Source organism: Hyla sarda, unplaced genomic scaffold (genome assembly GCF_029499605.1).
Source record: "Hyla sarda isolate aHylSar1 unplaced genomic scaffold, aHylSar1.hap1 scaffold_318, whole genome shotgun sequence".
NCBI classification, from domain to species: Eukaryota; Metazoa; Chordata; class Amphibia; order Anura; family Hylidae; genus Hyla; species Hyla sarda.
The window spans coordinates 320,966-338,090 of NW_026609912.1; the positions used below are offsets into that span (position 1 = coordinate 320,966).

The window sequence follows — 17,125 nt, forward strand, 5'->3', positions numbered from 1 at the left end:
AGAACTACAGTGCTATGATGTCACTCACTTCCACAGGCCTTGCAGAGTGTAAACAACAACAACCCAGCTTTGTTGTGTATGTAACCATAGGGATTTGTGATGTCACCTAGAACCTTCACAGCAGCGACAGCTTTATGAGGAGCATCAGCACTGCTCTGCCTGAGCAGAACCATCACCGCCATAGGTTGTCAAATAACCCGGGTTTAACCCACACAGGTAAGTCCAATGGGGTGCAGGCATGTCCTCTATGCTTACAGCTTCCCGTGGGTGTTGGTTTGATACCGTTTGGGGACAGCCAAGGAGGCATCTGCAGGCAACAAAGGTAGGTGTGTGCTTGTGTGTGTGTTTCCTATGCAGATCCTAAGCCCAGTGTCACATGCAAGTAGGAGGAGTAAGAAGGGTTCCTGGCAAATCCGGGTTATGGATTGCATTTAAAAAGGCCCCGTGGGAGTGCAATGGGCCCCTGTCTTGCTGCTTAGCAATAATGGTATGGGTTTAGGTTCTGCTGTGTGTACTGGTGGTTGACTGCCCCCCAGCCCAGAGTGTGCATGGAAAATTGTCTGGCAGCCTCCCTGACAGCAAGCAGTGATAGTGCCCATGAAGGGGACCTTGTTGGGCCCGCCCCTTTCACGGTTATCGCTTCTCGGCCTTTTGGCTAAGATCAAGTGTAGTATCTGTTCTTATCAGTTTAATATCTGATACGTCCCCTATCTGGGGACCATATATTAAATGGATTTTTGAGAACGGGGGCCGATTTCGAAGCTTGCTTCCGTCGCCCTATGCATTGACCCGATATGGCAGTATCTTCGGGTACAGTGCACCACCCCCTTACAGGGTTAAAAAGAAAGATTCCTACTTTCATTGCTACCTGCTTGCTGGCTAGCCAGCTAGCCAGCCCTGTGGGCCTTGCTGCTGCTGCTGCTGCAGCCAAAAAACAAAAGGTGGTGCTGCTGCTGCTTCTGCTTCTGCTTGTGTCTGGCCGCTGTTGGAGCGTCCAGGCACAGGACTTCTGCTGCTGCTGACTAAATGGCCTCCTTAATTGGATCATTTGAGTAGCCAGCACACCTGTGCAGGTAGGGCATGACATGATAGGCAGCTGCCTTGATAGCGGGTGGGTGCTGAATGTTCCTAATTGACAAAATAAGATTAATGCTTATGAAGAAATATAAAATCTCATCCCTTCCCCAATATCGCGCCACACCCCTACCCCTTAATTCCCTGGTTGAACTTGATGGACATATGTCTTTTTTCGACCGTACTAACTATGTAACTATGTAACATAACATGGGGGGGGGGGGGGTCTCCTGGCTGTTCACACAGGTGTGTCATTGCTGTACATTGACCATGCATTGCTTCTGTGGTATTGCAAAGGCAAAGACAAATGCTTCCAGCCATCCATTGCACTAATGGATTGGTCATCAGCTGGCTGTCTATGTCCCGCATCAATATAGACCAAAGTACAGAGGGTTAGGCTATGCTATTGTGCACCTACCTGATGCATCAGAAGGTGCGAGGCCCTTGCTAAATTCTGTGCACAGACTTTGAGATCTATGCTTTAGACTGTATCTAAACCTGCTCCAACATGGACTGACATTCTGGCCTACTTTCAGCCGATGCGACTTGTCTGTCGCTGAACAGTCGCTTTTTATGTATTCAGCACCTATGTATAATGTTGTAAAAATGCTCTAGAAGCTAAAGTCGCAGAAATGTCACACATATTTGGCCTGCAACTTTCTGTGCGACAAATTCAGACAGGAAAAATCAGTATAAATCCTTAGAAAATTATCCCCCAGTGTCTCCATCTGCTGGCGGTATTGAATAAGCATTGCTGCACTGATGGGGTATGCATTAGACGAAAAAAAAGAAGAAAAAGAAGAATAATACGCCCAGAAAAGAGGCGAAAAGGAGAAAAACGTAAAAAAACGTGAAAAAAAAGTAAGAGGAAGAGAAGGGAAAAAAAGGTGGAAATGGGTTTAAAAGTGATTTCGGCGGAGAAATATATATATATATATATATATATATATATATATATATATATATATACGCGCACACACACACATATATATAAACGTATTCTCCGTTGAGATATTGCAGCCGCTGCTGTGTCCAGGCCCAGGAGCCTTAGCACTGTGCTGTGATGTCACTCAATACCACTGACATCACTAGGTGTAAACAACATCTCTCCTTTGCTGTGTATGTGACTATGGAGCTGTTTGGTGATGTCGTCTATTATGGCCTTCATAGAAGCAACAGGAGATTGTTGCATCCATCTAGAACCCTCAGAACTACAGTGCTATGATGTCACTCACTTCCACAGGCCTTGCAGAGTGTAAACAACAACAACCCAGCTTTGTTGTGTATGTAACCATAGGGATTTGTGATGTCACCTAGAACCTTCACAGCAGCGACAGCTTTATGAGGAGCATCAGCACTGCTCTGCCTGAGCAGAACCATCACCGCCATAGGTTGTCAAATAACCCGGGTTTAACCCACACAGGTAAGTCCAATGGGGTGCAGGCATGTCCTCTATGCTTACAGCTTCCCGTGGGTGTTGGTTTGATACCGTTTGGGGACAGCCAAGGAGGCATCTGCAGGCAACAAAGGTAGGTGTGTGCTTGTGTGTGTGTTTCCTATGCAGATCCTAAGCCCAGTGTCACATGCAAGTAGGAGGAGTAAGAAGGGTTCCTGGCAAATCCGGGTTATGGATTGCATTTAAAAAGGCCCCGTGGGAGTGCAATGGGCCCCTGTCTTGCTGCTTAGCAATAATGGTATGGGTTTAGGTTCTGCTGTGTGTACTGGTGGTTGACTGCCCCCCAGCCCAGAGTGTGCATGGAAAATTGTCTGGCAGCCTCCCTGACAGCAAGCAGTGATAGTGCCCATGAAGGGGACCTTGTTGGGCCCGCCCCTTTCACGGTTATCGCTTCTCGGCCTTTTGGCTAAGATCAAGTGTAGTATCTGTTCTTATCAGTTTAATATCTGATACGTCCCCTATCTGGGGACCATATATTAAATGGATTTTTGAGAACGGGGGCCGATTTCGAAGCTTGCTTCCGTCGCCCTATGCATTGACCCGATATGGCAGTATCTTCGGGTACAGTGCACCACCCCCTTACAGGGTTAAAAAGAAAGATTCCTACTTTCATTGCTACCTGCTTGCTGGCTAGCCAGCTAGCCAGCCCTGTGGGCCTTGCTGCTGCTGCTGCTGCAGCCAAAAAACAAAAGGTGGTGCTGCTGCTGCTTCTGCTTCTGCTTGTGTCTGGCCGCTGTTGGAGCGTCCAGGCACAGGACTTCTGCTGCTGCTGACTAAATGGCCTCCTTAATTGGATCATTTGAGTAGCCAGCACACCTGTGCAGGTAGGGCATGACATGATAGGCAGCTGCCTTGATAGCGGGTGGGTGCTGAATGTTCCTAATTGACAAAATAAGATTAATGCTTATGAAGAAATATAAAATCTCATCCCTTCCCCAATATCGCGCCACACCCCTACCCCTTAATTCCCTGGTTGAACTTGATGGACATATGTCTTTTTTCGACCGTACTAACTATGTAACTATGTAACATAACATGGGGGGGGGGGGGTCTCCTGGCTGTTCACACAGGTGTGTCATTGCTGTACATTGACCATGCATTGCTTCTGTGGTATTGCAAAGGCAAAGACAAATGCTTCCAGCCATCCATTGCACTAATGGATTGGTCATCAGCTGGCTGTCTATGTCCCGCATCAATATAGACCAAAGTACAGAGGGTTAGGCTATGCTATTGTGCACCTACCTGATGCATCAGAAGGTGCGAGGCCCTTGCTAAATTCTGTGCACAGACTTTGAGATCTATGCTTTAGACTGTATCTAAACCTGCTCCAACATGGACTGACATTCTGGCCTACTTTCAGCCGATGCGACTTGTCTGTCGCTGAACAGTCGCTTTTTATGTATTCAGCACCTATGTATAATGTTGTAAAAATGCTCTAGAAGCTAAAGTCGCAGAAATGTCACACATATTTGGCCTGCAACTTTCTGTGCGACAAATTCAGACAGGAAAAATCAGTATAAATCCTTAGAAAATTATCCCCCAGTGTCTCCATCTGCTGGCGGTATTGAATAAGCATTGCTGCACTGATGGGGTATGCATTAGACGAAAAAAAAGAAGAAAAAGAAGAATAATACGCCCAGAAAAGAGGCGAAAAGGAGAAAAACGTAAAAAAACGTGAAAAAAAAGTAAGAGGAAGAGAAGGGAAAAAAAGGTGGAAATGGGTTTAAAAGTGATTTCGGCGGAGAAATATATATATATATATATATATATATATATATATATATATATATATACGCGCACACACACACATATATATAAACGTATTCTCCGTTGAGATATTGCAGCCGCTGCTGTGTCCAGGCCCAGGAGCCTTAGCACTGTGCTGTGATGTCACTCAATACCACTGACATCACTAGGTGTAAACAACATCTCTCCTTTGCTGTGTATGTGACTATGGAGCTGTTTGGTGATGTCGTCTATTATGGCCTTCATAGAAGCAACAGGAGATTGTTGCATCCATCTAGAACCCTCAGAACTACAGTGCTATGATGTCACTCACTTCCACAGGCCTTGCAGAGTGTAAACAACAACAACCCAGCTTTGTTGTGTATGTAACCATAGGGATTTGTGATGTCACCTAGAACCTTCACAGCAGCGACAGCTTTATGAGGAGCATCAGCACTGCTCTGCCTGAGCAGAACCATCACCGCCATAGGTTGTCAAATAACCCGGGTTTAACCCACACAGGTAAGTCCAATGGGGTGCAGGCATGTCCTCTATGCTTACAGCTTCCCGTGGGTGTTGGTTTGATACCGTTTGGGGACAGCCAAGGAGGCATCTGCAGGCAACAAAGGTAGGTGTGTGCTTGTGTGTGTGTTTCCTATGCAGATCCTAAGCCCAGTGTCACATGCAAGTAGGAGGAGTAAGAAGGGTTCCTGGCAAATCCGGGTTATGGATTGCATTTAAAAAGGCCCCGTGGGAGTGCAATGGGCCCCTGTCTTGCTGCTTAGCAATAATGGTATGGGTTTAGGTTCTGCTGTGTGTACTGGTGGTTGACTGCCCCCCAGCCCAGAGTGTGCATGGAAAATTGTCTGGCAGCCTCCCTGACAGCAAGCAGTGATAGTGCCCATGAAGGGGACCTTGTTGGGCCCGCCCCTTTCACGGTTATCGCTTCTCGGCCTTTTGGCTAAGATCAAGTGTAGTATCTGTTCTTATCAGTTTAATATCTGATACGTCCCCTATCTGGGGACCATATATTAAATGGATTTTTGAGAACGGGGGCCGATTTCGAAGCTTGCTTCCGTCGCCCTATGCATTGACCCGATATGGCAGTATCTTCGGGTACAGTGCACCACCCCCTTACAGGGTTAAAAAGAAAGATTCCTACTTTCATTGCTACCTGCTTGCTGGCTAGCCAGCTAGCCAGCCCTGTGGGCCTTGCTGCTGCTGCTGCTGCAGCCAAAAAACAAAAGGTGGTGCTGCTGCTGCTTCTGCTTCTGCTTGTGTCTGGCCGCTGTTGGAGCGTCCAGGCACAGGACTTCTGCTGCTGCTGACTAAATGGCCTCCTTAATTGGATCATTTGAGTAGCCAGCACACCTGTGCAGGTAGGGCATGACATGATAGGCAGCTGCCTTGATAGCGGGTGGGTGCTGAATGTTCCTAATTGACAAAATAAGATTAATGCTTATGAAGAAATATAAAATCTCATCCCTTCCCCAATATCGCGCCACACCCCTACCCCTTAATTCCCTGGTTGAACTTGATGGACATATGTCTTTTTTCGACCGTACTAACTATGTAACTATGTAACATAACATGGGGGGGGGGGGTCTCCTGGCTGTTCACACAGGTGTGTCATTGCTGTACATTGACCATGCATTGCTTCTGTGGTATTGCAAAGGCAAAGACAAATGCTTCCAGCCATCCATTGCACTAATGGATTGGTCATCAGCTGGCTGTCTATGTCCCGCATCAATATAGACCAAAGTACAGAGGGTTAGGCTATGCTATTGTGCACCTACCTGATGCATCAGAAGGTGCGAGGCCCTTGCTAAATTCTGTGCACAGACTTTGAGATCTATGCTTTAGACTGTATCTAAACCTGCTCCAACATGGACTGACATTCTGGCCTACTTTCAGCCGATGCGACTTGTCTGTCGCTGAACAGTCGCTTTTTATGTATTCAGCACCTATGTATAATGTTGTAAAAATGCTCTAGAAGCTAAAGTCGCAGAAATGTCACACATATTTGGCCTGCAACTTTCTGTGCGACAAATTCAGACAGGAAAAATCAGTATAAATCCTTAGAAAATTATCCCCCAGTGTCTCCATCTGCTGGCGGTATTGAATAAGCATTGCTGCACTGATGGGGTATGCATTAGACGAAAAAAAAGAAGAAAAAGAAGAATAATACGCCCAGAAAAGAGGCGAAAAGGAGAAAAACGTAAAAAAACGTGAAAAAAAAGTAAGAGGAAGAGAAGGGAAAAAAAGGTGGAAATGGGTTTAAAAGTGATTTCGGCGGAGAAATATATATATATATATATATATATATATATATATATATATATATACGCGCACACACACACATATATATAAACGTATTCTCCGTTGAGATATTGCAGCCGCTGCTGTGTCCAGGCCCAGGAGCCTTAGCACTGTGCTGTGATGTCACTCAATACCACTGACATCACTAGGTGTAAACAACATCTCTCCTTTGCTGTGTATGTGACTATGGAGCTGTTTGGTGATGTCGTCTATTATGGCCTTCATAGAAGCAACAGGAGATTGTTGCATCCATCTAGAACCCTCAGAACTACAGTGCTATGATGTCACTCACTTCCACAGGCCTTGCAGAGTGTAAACAACAACAACCCAGCTTTGTTGTGTATGTAACCATAGGGATTTGTGATGTCACCTAGAACCTTCACAGCAGCGACAGCTTTATGAGGAGCATCAGCACTGCTCTGCCTGAGCAGAACCATCACCGCCATAGGTTGTCAAATAACCCGGGTTTAACCCACACAGGTAAGTCCAATGGGGTGCAGGCATGTCCTCTATGCTTACAGCTTCCCGTGGGTGTTGGTTTGATACCGTTTGGGGACAGCCAAGGAGGCATCTGCAGGCAACAAAGGTAGGTGTGTGCTTGTGTGTGTGTTTCCTATGCAGATCCTAAGCCCAGTGTCACATGCAAGTAGGAGGAGTAAGAAGGGTTCCTGGCAAATCCGGGTTATGGATTGCATTTAAAAAGGCCCCGTGGGAGTGCAATGGGCCCCTGTCTTGCTGCTTAGCAATAATGGTATGGGTTTAGGTTCTGCTGTGTGTACTGGTGGTTGACTGCCCCCCAGCCCAGAGTGTGCATGGAAAATTGTCTGGCAGCCTCCCTGACAGCAAGCAGTGATAGTGCCCATGAAGGGGACCTTGTTGGGCCCGCCCCTTTCACGGTTATCGCTTCTCGGCCTTTTGGCTAAGATCAAGTGTAGTATCTGTTCTTATCAGTTTAATATCTGATACGTCCCCTATCTGGGGACCATATATTAAATGGATTTTTGAGAACGGGGGCCGATTTCGAAGCTTGCTTCCGTCGCCCTATGCATTGACCCGATATGGCAGTATCTTCGGGTACAGTGCACCACCCCCTTACAGGGTTAAAAAGAAAGATTCCTACTTTCATTGCTACCTGCTTGCTGGCTAGCCAGCTAGCCAGCCCTGTGGGCCTTGCTGCTGCTGCTGCTGCAGCCAAAAAACAAAAGGTGGTGCTGCTGCTGCTTCTGCTTCTGCTTGTGTCTGGCCGCTGTTGGAGCGTCCAGGCACAGGACTTCTGCTGCTGCTGACTAAATGGCCTCCTTAATTGGATCATTTGAGTAGCCAGCACACCTGTGCAGGTAGGGCATGACATGATAGGCAGCTGCCTTGATAGCGGGTGGGTGCTGAATGTTCCTAATTGACAAAATAAGATTAATGCTTATGAAGAAATATAAAATCTCATCCCTTCCCCAATATCGCGCCACACCCCTACCCCTTAATTCCCTGGTTGAACTTGATGGACATATGTCTTTTTTCGACCGTACTAACTATGTAACTATGTAACATAACATGGGGGGGGGGGGGTCTCCTGGCTGTTCACACAGGTGTGTCATTGCTGTACATTGACCATGCATTGCTTCTGTGGTATTGCAAAGGCAAAGACAAATGCTTCCAGCCATCCATTGCACTAATGGATTGGTCATCAGCTGGCTGTCTATGTCCCGCATCAATATAGACCAAAGTACAGAGGGTTAGGCTATGCTATTGTGCACCTACCTGATGCATCAGAAGGTGCGAGGCCCTTGCTAAATTCTGTGCACAGACTTTGAGATCTATGCTTTAGACTGTATCTAAACCTGCTCCAACATGGACTGACATTCTGGCCTACTTTCAGCCGATGCGACTTGTCTGTCGCTGAACAGTCGCTTTTTATGTATTCAGCACCTATGTATAATGTTGTAAAAATGCTCTAGAAGCTAAAGTCGCAGAAATGTCACACATATTTGGCCTGCAACTTTCTGTGCGACAAATTCAGACAGGAAAAAATCAGTATAAATCCTTAGAAAATTATCCCCCAGTGTCTCCATCTGCTGGCGGTATTGAATAAGCATTGCTGCACTGATGGGGTATGCATTAGACGAAAAAAAGAAGAAAAAGAAGAATAATACGCCCAGAAAAGAGGCGAAAAGGAGAAAAACGTAAAAAAAACGTGAAAAAAAAGTAAGAGGAAGAGAAGGGAAAAAAAGGTGGAAATGGGTTTAAAAGTGATTTCGGCGGAGAAATATATATATATATATATATATATATATATATATATATATATATACGCGCACACACACACATATATATAAACGTATTCTCCGTTGAGATATTGCAGCCGCTGCTGTGTCCAGGCCCAGGAGCCTTAGCACTGTGCTGTGATGTCACTCAATACCACTGACATCACTAGGTGTAAACAACATCTCTCCTTTGCTGTGTATGTGACTATGGAGCTGTTTGGTGATGTCGTCTATTATGGCCTTCATAGAAGCAACAGGAGATTGTTGCATCCATCTAGAACCCTCAGAACTACAGTGCTATGATGTCACTCACTTCCACAGGCCTTGCAGAGTGTAAACAACAACAACCCAGCTTTGTTGTGTATGTAACCATAGGGATTTGTGATGTCACCTAGAACCTTCACAGCAGCGACAGCTTTATGAGGAGCATCAGCACTGCTCTGCCTGAGCAGAACCATCACCGCCATAGGTTGTCAAATAACCCGGGTTTAACCCACACAGGTAAGTCCAATGGGGTGCAGGCATGTCCTCTATGCTTACAGCTTCCCGTGGGTGTTGGTTTGATACCGTTTGGGGACAGCCAAGGAGGCATCTGCAGGCAACAAAGGTAGGTGTGTGCTTGTGTGTGTGTTTCCTATGCAGATCCTAAGCCCAGTGTCACATGCAAGTAGGAGGAGTAAGAAGGGTTCCTGGCAAATCCGGGTTATGGATTGCATTTAAAAAGGCCCCGTGGGAGTGCAATGGGCCCCTGTCTTGCTGCTTAGCAATAATGGTATGGGTTTAGGTTCTGCTGTGTGTACTGGTGGTTGACTGCCCCCCCAGCCCAGAGTGTGCATGGAAAATTGTCTGGCAGCCTCCCTGACAGCAAGCAGTGATAGTGCCCATGAAGGGGACCTTGTTGGGCCCGCCCCTTTCACGGTTATCGCTTCTCGGCCTTTTGGCTAAGATCAAGTGTAGTATCTGTTCTTATCAGTTTAATATCTGATACGTCCCCTATCTGGGGACCATATATTAAATGGATTTTTGAGAACGGGGGCCGATTTCGAAGCTTGCTTCCGTCGCCCTATGCATTGACCCGATATGGCAGTATCTTCGGGTACAGTGCACCACCCCCTTACAGGGTTAAAAAGAAAGATTCCTACTTTCATTGCTACCTGCTTGCTGGCTAGCCAGCTAGCCAGCCCTGTGGGCCTTGCTGCTGCTGCTGCTGCAGCCAAAAAACAAAAGGTGGTGCTGCTGCTGCTTCTGCTTCTGCTTGTGTCTGGCCGCTGTTGGAGCGTCCAGGCACAGGACTTCTGCTGCTGCTGACTAAATGGCCTCCTTAATTGGATCATTTGAGTAGCCAGCACACCTGTGCAGGTAGGGCATGACATGATAGGCAGCTGCCTTGATAGCGGGTGGGTGCTGAATGTTCCTAATTGACAAAATAAGATTAATGCTTATGAAGAAATATAAAATCTCATCCCTTCCCCAATATCGCGCCACACCCCTACCCCTTAATTCCCTGGTTGAACTTGATGGACATATGTCTTTTTTCGACAACTAACTATGTAACTATGTAACATAACATGGGGGGGGGGGGTCTCCTGGCTGTTCACACAGGTGTGTCATTGCTGTACATTGACCATGCATTGCTTCTGTGGTATTGCAAAGGCAAAGACAAATGCTTCCAGCCATCCATTGCACTAATGGATTGGTCATCAGCTGGCTGTCTATGTCCCGCATCAATATAGACCAAAGTACAGAGGGTTAGGCTATGCTATTGTGCACCTACCTGATGCATCAGAAGGTGCGAGGCCCTTGCTAAATTCTGTGCACAGACTTTGAGATCTATGCTTTAGACTGTATCTAAACCTGCTCCAACATGGACTGACATTCTGGCCTACTTTCAGCCGATGCGACTTGTCTGTCGCTGAACAGTCGCTTTTTATGTATTCAGCACCTATGTATAATGTTGTAAAAATGCTCTAGAAGCTAAAGTCGCAGAAATGTCACACATATTTGGCCTGCAACTTTCTGTGCGACAAATTCAGACAGGAAAAATCAGTATAAATCCTTAGAAAATTATCCCCCAGTGTCTCCATCTGCTGGCGGTATTGAATAAGCATTGCTGCACTGATGGGGTATGCATTAGACGAAAAAAAAGAAGAAAAAGAAGAATAATACGCCCAGAAAAGAGGCGAAAAGGAGAAAAACGTAAAAAAACGTGAAAAAAAAGTAAGAGGAAGAGAAGGGAAAAAAAGGTGGAAATGGGTTTAAAAGTGATTTCGGCGGAGAAATATATATATATATATATATATATATATATATATATACGCGCACACACACACATATATATAAACGTATCTCCGTTGAGATATTGCAGCCGCTGCTGTGTCCAGGCCCAGGAGCCTTAGCACTGTGCTGTGATGTCACTCAATACCACTGACATCACTAGGTGTAAACAACATCTCTCCTTTGCTGTGTATGTGACTATGGAGCTGTTTGGTGATGTCGTCTATTATGGCCTTCATAGAAGCAACAGGAGATTGTTGCATCCATCTAGAACCCTCAGAACTACAGTGCTATGATGTCACTCACTTCCACAGGCCTTGCAGAGTGTAAACAACAACAACCCAGCTTTGTTGTGTATGTAACCATAGGGATTTGTGATGTCACCTAGAACCTTCACAGCAGCGACAGCTTTATGAGGAGCATCAGCACTGCTCTGCCTGAGCAGAACATCACCGCCATAGGTTGTCAAATAACCCGGGTTTAACCCACACAGGTAAGTCAATGGGGTGCAGGCATGTCCTCTATGCTTACAGCTTCCGTGGGTGTTGGTTTGATACCGTTTGGGGACAGCCAAGGAGGCATCTGCAGGCAACAAAGGTAGGTGTGTGCTTGTGTGTGTGTTTCCTATGCAGATCCTAAGCCCAGTGTCACATGCAAGTAGGAGGAGTAAGAAGGGTTCCTGGCAAATCCGGGTATGGATTGCATTTAAAAAGGCCCCGTGGGAGTGCAATGGGCCCCTGTCTTGCTGCTTAGCAATAATGGTATGGGTTTAGGTTCTGCTGTGTGTACTGGTGGTTGACTGCCCCCCAGCCCAGAGTGTGCATGGAAAATTGTCTGGCAGCCTCCCTGACAGCAAGCAGTGATAGTGCCCATGAAGGGGACCTTGTTGGGCCCGCCCCTTTCACGGTTATCGCTTCTCGGCCTTTTGGCTAAGATCAAGTGTAGTATCTGTTCTTATCAGTTTAATATCTGATACGTCCCCTATCTGGGGACCATATATTAAATGGATTTTGAGAACGGGGGCCGATTTCGAAGCTTGCTTCCGTCGCCCTATGCATTGACCCGATATGGCAGTATCTTCGGGTACAGTGCACCACCCCCTTACAGGGTTAAAAAGAAAGATTCCTACTTTCATTGCTACCTGCTTGCTGGCTAGCCAGCTAGCCAGCCCTGTGGGCCTTGCTGCTGCTGCTGCTGCAGCCAAAAAACAAAAGGTGGTGCTGCTGCTGCTTCTGCTTCTGCTTGTGTCTGGCCGCTGTTGGAGCGTCCAGGCACAGGACTTCTGCTGCTGCTGACTAAATGGCCTCCTTAATTGGATCATTTGAGTAGCCAGCACACCTGTGCAGGTAGGGCATGACATGATAGGCAGCTGCCTTGATAGCGGGTGGGTGCTGAATGTTCCTAATTGACAAAATAAGATTAATGCTTATGAAGAAATATAAAATCTCATCCCTTCCCCAATATCGCGCCACACCCCTACCCCTTAATTCCCTGGTTGAACTTGATGGACATATGTCTTTTTTCGACCGTACTAACTATGTAACTATGTAACATAACATGGGGGGGGGGGGTCTCCTGGCTGTTCACACAGGTGTGTCATTGCTGTACATTGACCATGCATTGCTTCTGTGGTATTGCAAAGGCAAAGACAAATGCTTCCAGCCATCCATTGCACTAATGGATTGGTCATCAGCTGGCTGTCTATGTCCCGCATCAATATAGACCAAAGTACAGAGGGTTAGGCTATGCTATTGTGCACCTACCTGATGCATCAGAAGGTGCGAGGCCCTTGCTAAATTCTGTGCACAGACTTTGAGATCTATGCTTTAGACTGTATCTAAACCTGCTCCAACATGGACTGACATTCTGGCCTACTTTCAGCCGATGCGACTTGTCTGTCGCTGAACAGTCGCTTTTTATGTATTCAGCACCTATGTATAATGTTGTAAAAATGCTCTAGAAGCTAAAGTCGCAGAAATGTCACACATATTTGGCCTGCAACTTTCTGTGCGACAAATTCAGACAGGAAAAATCAGTATAAATCCTTAGAAAATTATCCCCCAGTGTCTCCATCTGCTGGCGGTATTGAATAAGCATTGCTGCACTGATGGGGTATGCATTAGACGAAAAAAAAGAAGAAAAAGAAGAATAATACGCCCAGAAAAGAGGCGAAAAGGAGAAAAACGTAAAAAAACGTGAAAAAAAAGTAAGAGGAAGAGAAGGGAAAAAAAGGTGGAAATGGGTTTAAAAGTGATTTCGGCGGAGAAATATATATATATATATATATATATATATATATATATATATATATACGCGCACACACACACATATATATAAACGTATTCTCCGTTGAGATATTGCAGCCGCTGCTGTGTCCAGGCCCAGGAGCCTTAGCACTGTGCTGTGATGTCACTCAATACCACTGACATCACTAGGTGTAAACAACATCTCTCCTTTGCTGTGTATGTGACTATGGAGCTGTTTGGTGATGTCGTCTATTATGGCCTTCATAGAAGCAACAGGAGATTGTTGCATCCATCTAGAACCCTCAGAACTACAGTGCTATGATGTCACTCACTTCCACAGGCCTTGCAGAGTGTAAACAACAACAACCCAGCTTTGTTGTGTATGTAACCATAGGGATTTGTGATGTCACCTAGAACCTTCACAGCAGCGACAGCTTTATGAGGAGCATCAGCACTGCTCTGCCTGAGCAGAACCATCACCGCCATAGGTTGTCAAATAACCCGGGTTTAACCCACACAGTTAAGTCCAATGGGGTGCAGGCATGTCCTCTATGCTTACAGCTTCCCGTGGGTGTTGGTTTGATACCGTTTGGGGACAGCCAAGGAGGCATCTGCAGGCAACAAAGGTAGGTGTGTGCTTGTGTGTGTGTTTCCTATGCAGATCCTAAGCCCAGTGTCACATGCAAGTAGGAGGAGTAAGAAGGGTTCCTGGCAAATCCGGGTTATGGATTGCATTTAAAAAGGCCCCGTGGGAGTGCAATGGGCCCCTGTCTTGCTGCTTAGCAATAATGGTATGGGTTTAGGTTCTGCTGTGTGTACTGGTGGTTGACTGCCCCCCAGCCCAGAGTGTGCATGGAAAATTGTCTGGCAGCCTCCCTGACAGCAAGCAGTGATAGTGCCCATGAAGGGGACCTTGTTGGGCCCGCCCCTTTCACGGTTATCGCTTCTCGGCCTTTTGGCTAAGATCAAGTGTAGTATCTGTTCTTATCAGTTTAATATCTGATACGTCCCCTATCTGGGGACCATATATTAAATGGATTTTTGAGAACGGGGCCGATTTCGAAGCTTGCTTCCGTCGCCCTATGCATTGACCCGATATGGCAGTATCTTCGGGTACAGTGCACCACCCCCCTTACAGGGTTAAAAAGAAAGATTCCTACTTTCATTGCTACCTGCTTGCTGGCTAGCCAGCTAGCCAGCCCTGTGGGCCTTGCTGCTGCTGCTGCTGCAGCCAAAAAACAAAAGGTGGTGCTGCTGCTGCTTCTGCTTCTGCTTGTGTCTGGCCGCTGTTGGAGCGTCCAGGCACAGGACTTCTGCTGCTGCTGACTAAATGGCCTCCTTAATTGGATCATTTGAGTAGCCAGCACACCTGTGCAGGTAGGGCATGACATGATAGGCAGCTGCCTTGATAGCGGGTGGGTGCTGAATGTTCCTAATTGACAAAATAAGATTAATGCTTATGAAGAAATATAAAATCTCATCCCTTCCCCAATATCGCGCCACACCCCTACCCCTTAATTCCCTGGTTGAACTTGATGGACATATGTCTTTTTTCGACCGTACTAACTATGTAACTATGTAACATAACATGGGGGGGGGGTCTCCTGGCTGTTCACACAGGTGTGTCATTGCTGTACATTGACCATGCATTGCTTCTGTGGTATTGCAAAGGCAAAGACAAATGCTTCCAGCCATCCATTGCACTAATGGATTGGTCATCAGCTGGCTGTCTATGTCCCGCATCAATATAGACCAAAGTACAGAGGGTTAGGCTATGCTATTGTGCACCTACCTGATGCATCAGAAGGTGCGAGGCCCTTGCTAAATTCTGTGCACAGACTTTGAGATCTATGCTTTAGACTGTATCTAAACCTGCTCCAACATGGACTGACATTCTGGCCTACTTTCAGCCGATGCGACTTGTCTGTCGCTGAACAGTCGCTTTTTATGTATTCAGCACCTATGTATAATGTTGTAAAAATGCTCTAGAAGCTAAAGTCGCAGAAATGTCACACATATTTGGCCTGCAACTTTCTGTGCGACAAATTCAGACAGGAAAAATCAGTATAAATCCTTAGAAAATTATCCCCCAGTGTCTCCATCTGCTGGCGGTATTGAATAAGCATTGCTGCACTGATGGGGTATGCATTAGACGAAAAAAAAGAAGAAAAAGAAGAATAATACGCCCAGAAAAGAGGCGAAAAGGAGAAAAAACGTAAAAAAAACGTGAAAAAAAAGTAAGAGGAAGAGAAGGGAAAAAAAGGTGGAAATGGGTTTAAAAGTGATTTCGGCGGAGAAATATATATATATATATATATATATATATATTATACGCGCACACACACACATATATATAAACGTATTCTCCGTTGAGATATTGCAGCCGCTGCTGTGTCCAGGCCCAGGAGCCTTAGCACTGTGCTGTGATGTCACTCAATACCACTGACATCACTAGGTGTAAACAACATCTCTCCTTTGCTGTGTATGTGACTATGGAGCTGTTTGGTGATGTCGTCTATTATGGCCTTCATAGAAGCAACAGGAGATTGTTGCATCCATCTAGAACCCTCAGAACTACAGTGCTATGATGTCACTCACTTCCACAGGCCTTGCAGAGTGTAAACAACAACAACCCAGCTTTGTTGTGTATGTAACCATAGGGATTTGTGATGTCACCTAGAACCTTCACAGCAGCGACAGCTTTATGAGGAGCATCAGCACTGCTCTGCCTGAGCAGAACCATCACCCGCCATAGGTTGTCAAATAACCCGGGTTTAACCCACACAGTTTAAGTCCAATGGGGTGCAGGCATGTCCTCTATGCTTACAGCTTCCCGTGGGTGTTGGTTTGATACCGTTTGGGGACAGCCAAGGAGGCATCTGCAGGCAACAAAGGTAGGTGTGTGCTTGTGTGTGTGTTTTCCTATGCAGATCCTAAGCCCAGTGTCACATGCAAGTAGGAGGAGTAAGAAGGGTTCCTGGCAAATCCGGGTTATGGATTGCATTTAAAAAGGCCCCGTGGGAGTGCAATGGGCCCCTGTCTTGCTGCTTAGCAATAATGGTATGGGTTTAGGTTCTGCTGTGTGTACTGGTGGTTGACTGCCCCCCAGCCCAGAGTGTGCATGGAAAATTGTCTGGCAGCCTCCCTGACAGCAAGCAGTGATAGTGCCCATGAAGGGGGACCTTGTTGGGCCGCCCCTTTCACGGTTATCGCTTCTCGGCCTTTTGGCTAAGATCAAGTGTAGTATCTGTTCTTATCAGTTTAATATCTGATACGTCCCCTATCTGGGGACCATATATTAAATGGATTTTTGAGAACGGGGGCCGATTTCGAAGCTTGCTTCCGTCGCCCTATGCATTGACCCGATATGGCAGTATCTTCGGGTACAGTGCACCACCCCCTTACAGGGTTAAAAAGAAAGATTCCTACTTTCATTGCTACCTGCTTGCTGGCTAGCCAGCTAGCCAGCCCTGTGGGCCTTGCTGCTGCTGCTGCTGCAGCCAAAAAACAAAAGGTGGTGCTGCTGCTGCTTCTGCTTCTGCTTGTGTCTGGCCGCTGTTGGAGCGTCCAGGCACAGGACTTCTGCTGCTGCTGACTAAATGGCCTCCTTAATTGGATCATTTGAGTAGCCAGCACACCTGTGCAGGTAGGGCATGACATGATAGGCAGCTGCCTTGATAGCGGGTGGGTGCTGAATGTTCCTAATTGACAAAATAAGATTAATGCTTATGAAGAAATATAAAATCTCATCCCTTCCCCAATATCGCGCCACA

At 46.4% G+C, this 17,125-nt stretch overlaps 8 non-coding genes across 8 annotated transcripts; all 8 read left to right on the top strand.

The window, feature by feature from the left end:
- Positions 1 to 635: 635 nt before the first annotated feature.
- Positions 636 to 826, top strand: LOC130329500 (U2 spliceosomal RNA). Its single transcript, XR_008873060.1, has one exon. It is a non-coding gene; the product is annotated as a U2 spliceosomal RNA (small nuclear RNA).
- A 2,090-nt stretch (positions 827 to 2,916) lies between these two features.
- LOC130329501 (U2 spliceosomal RNA) lies at positions 2,917 to 3,107 on the top strand. The gene has a single exon (XR_008873061.1). It is a non-coding gene; the product is annotated as a U2 spliceosomal RNA (small nuclear RNA).
- A 2,089-nt stretch (positions 3,108 to 5,196) lies between these two features.
- Positions 5,197 to 5,387, top strand: LOC130329502 (U2 spliceosomal RNA). The gene has a single exon (XR_008873062.1). It is a non-coding gene; the product is annotated as a U2 spliceosomal RNA (small nuclear RNA).
- Positions 5,388 to 7,473: 2,086 nt separating this feature from the next.
- Positions 7,474 to 7,664, top strand: LOC130329504 (U2 spliceosomal RNA). The gene has a single exon (XR_008873063.1). It is a non-coding gene; the product is annotated as a U2 spliceosomal RNA (small nuclear RNA).
- Positions 7,665 to 9,753: 2,089 nt separating this feature from the next.
- LOC130329505 (U2 spliceosomal RNA) lies at positions 9,754 to 9,944 on the top strand. The gene has a single exon (XR_008873064.1). It is a non-coding gene; the product is annotated as a U2 spliceosomal RNA (small nuclear RNA).
- Positions 9,945 to 12,015: 2,071 nt separating this feature from the next.
- On the top strand, positions 12,016 to 12,205 carry LOC130329518 (U2 spliceosomal RNA). Its single transcript, XR_008873076.1, has one exon. It is a non-coding gene; the product is annotated as a U2 spliceosomal RNA (small nuclear RNA).
- Positions 12,206 to 14,291: 2,086 nt separating this feature from the next.
- Positions 14,292 to 14,481, top strand: LOC130329515 (U2 spliceosomal RNA). The gene has a single exon (XR_008873073.1). It is a non-coding gene; the product is annotated as a U2 spliceosomal RNA (small nuclear RNA).
- A 2,079-nt stretch (positions 14,482 to 16,560) lies between these two features.
- LOC130329506 (U2 spliceosomal RNA) lies at positions 16,561 to 16,751 on the top strand. The gene has a single exon (XR_008873065.1). It is a non-coding gene; the product is annotated as a U2 spliceosomal RNA (small nuclear RNA).
- Positions 16,752 to 17,125: the final 374 nt, after the last annotated feature.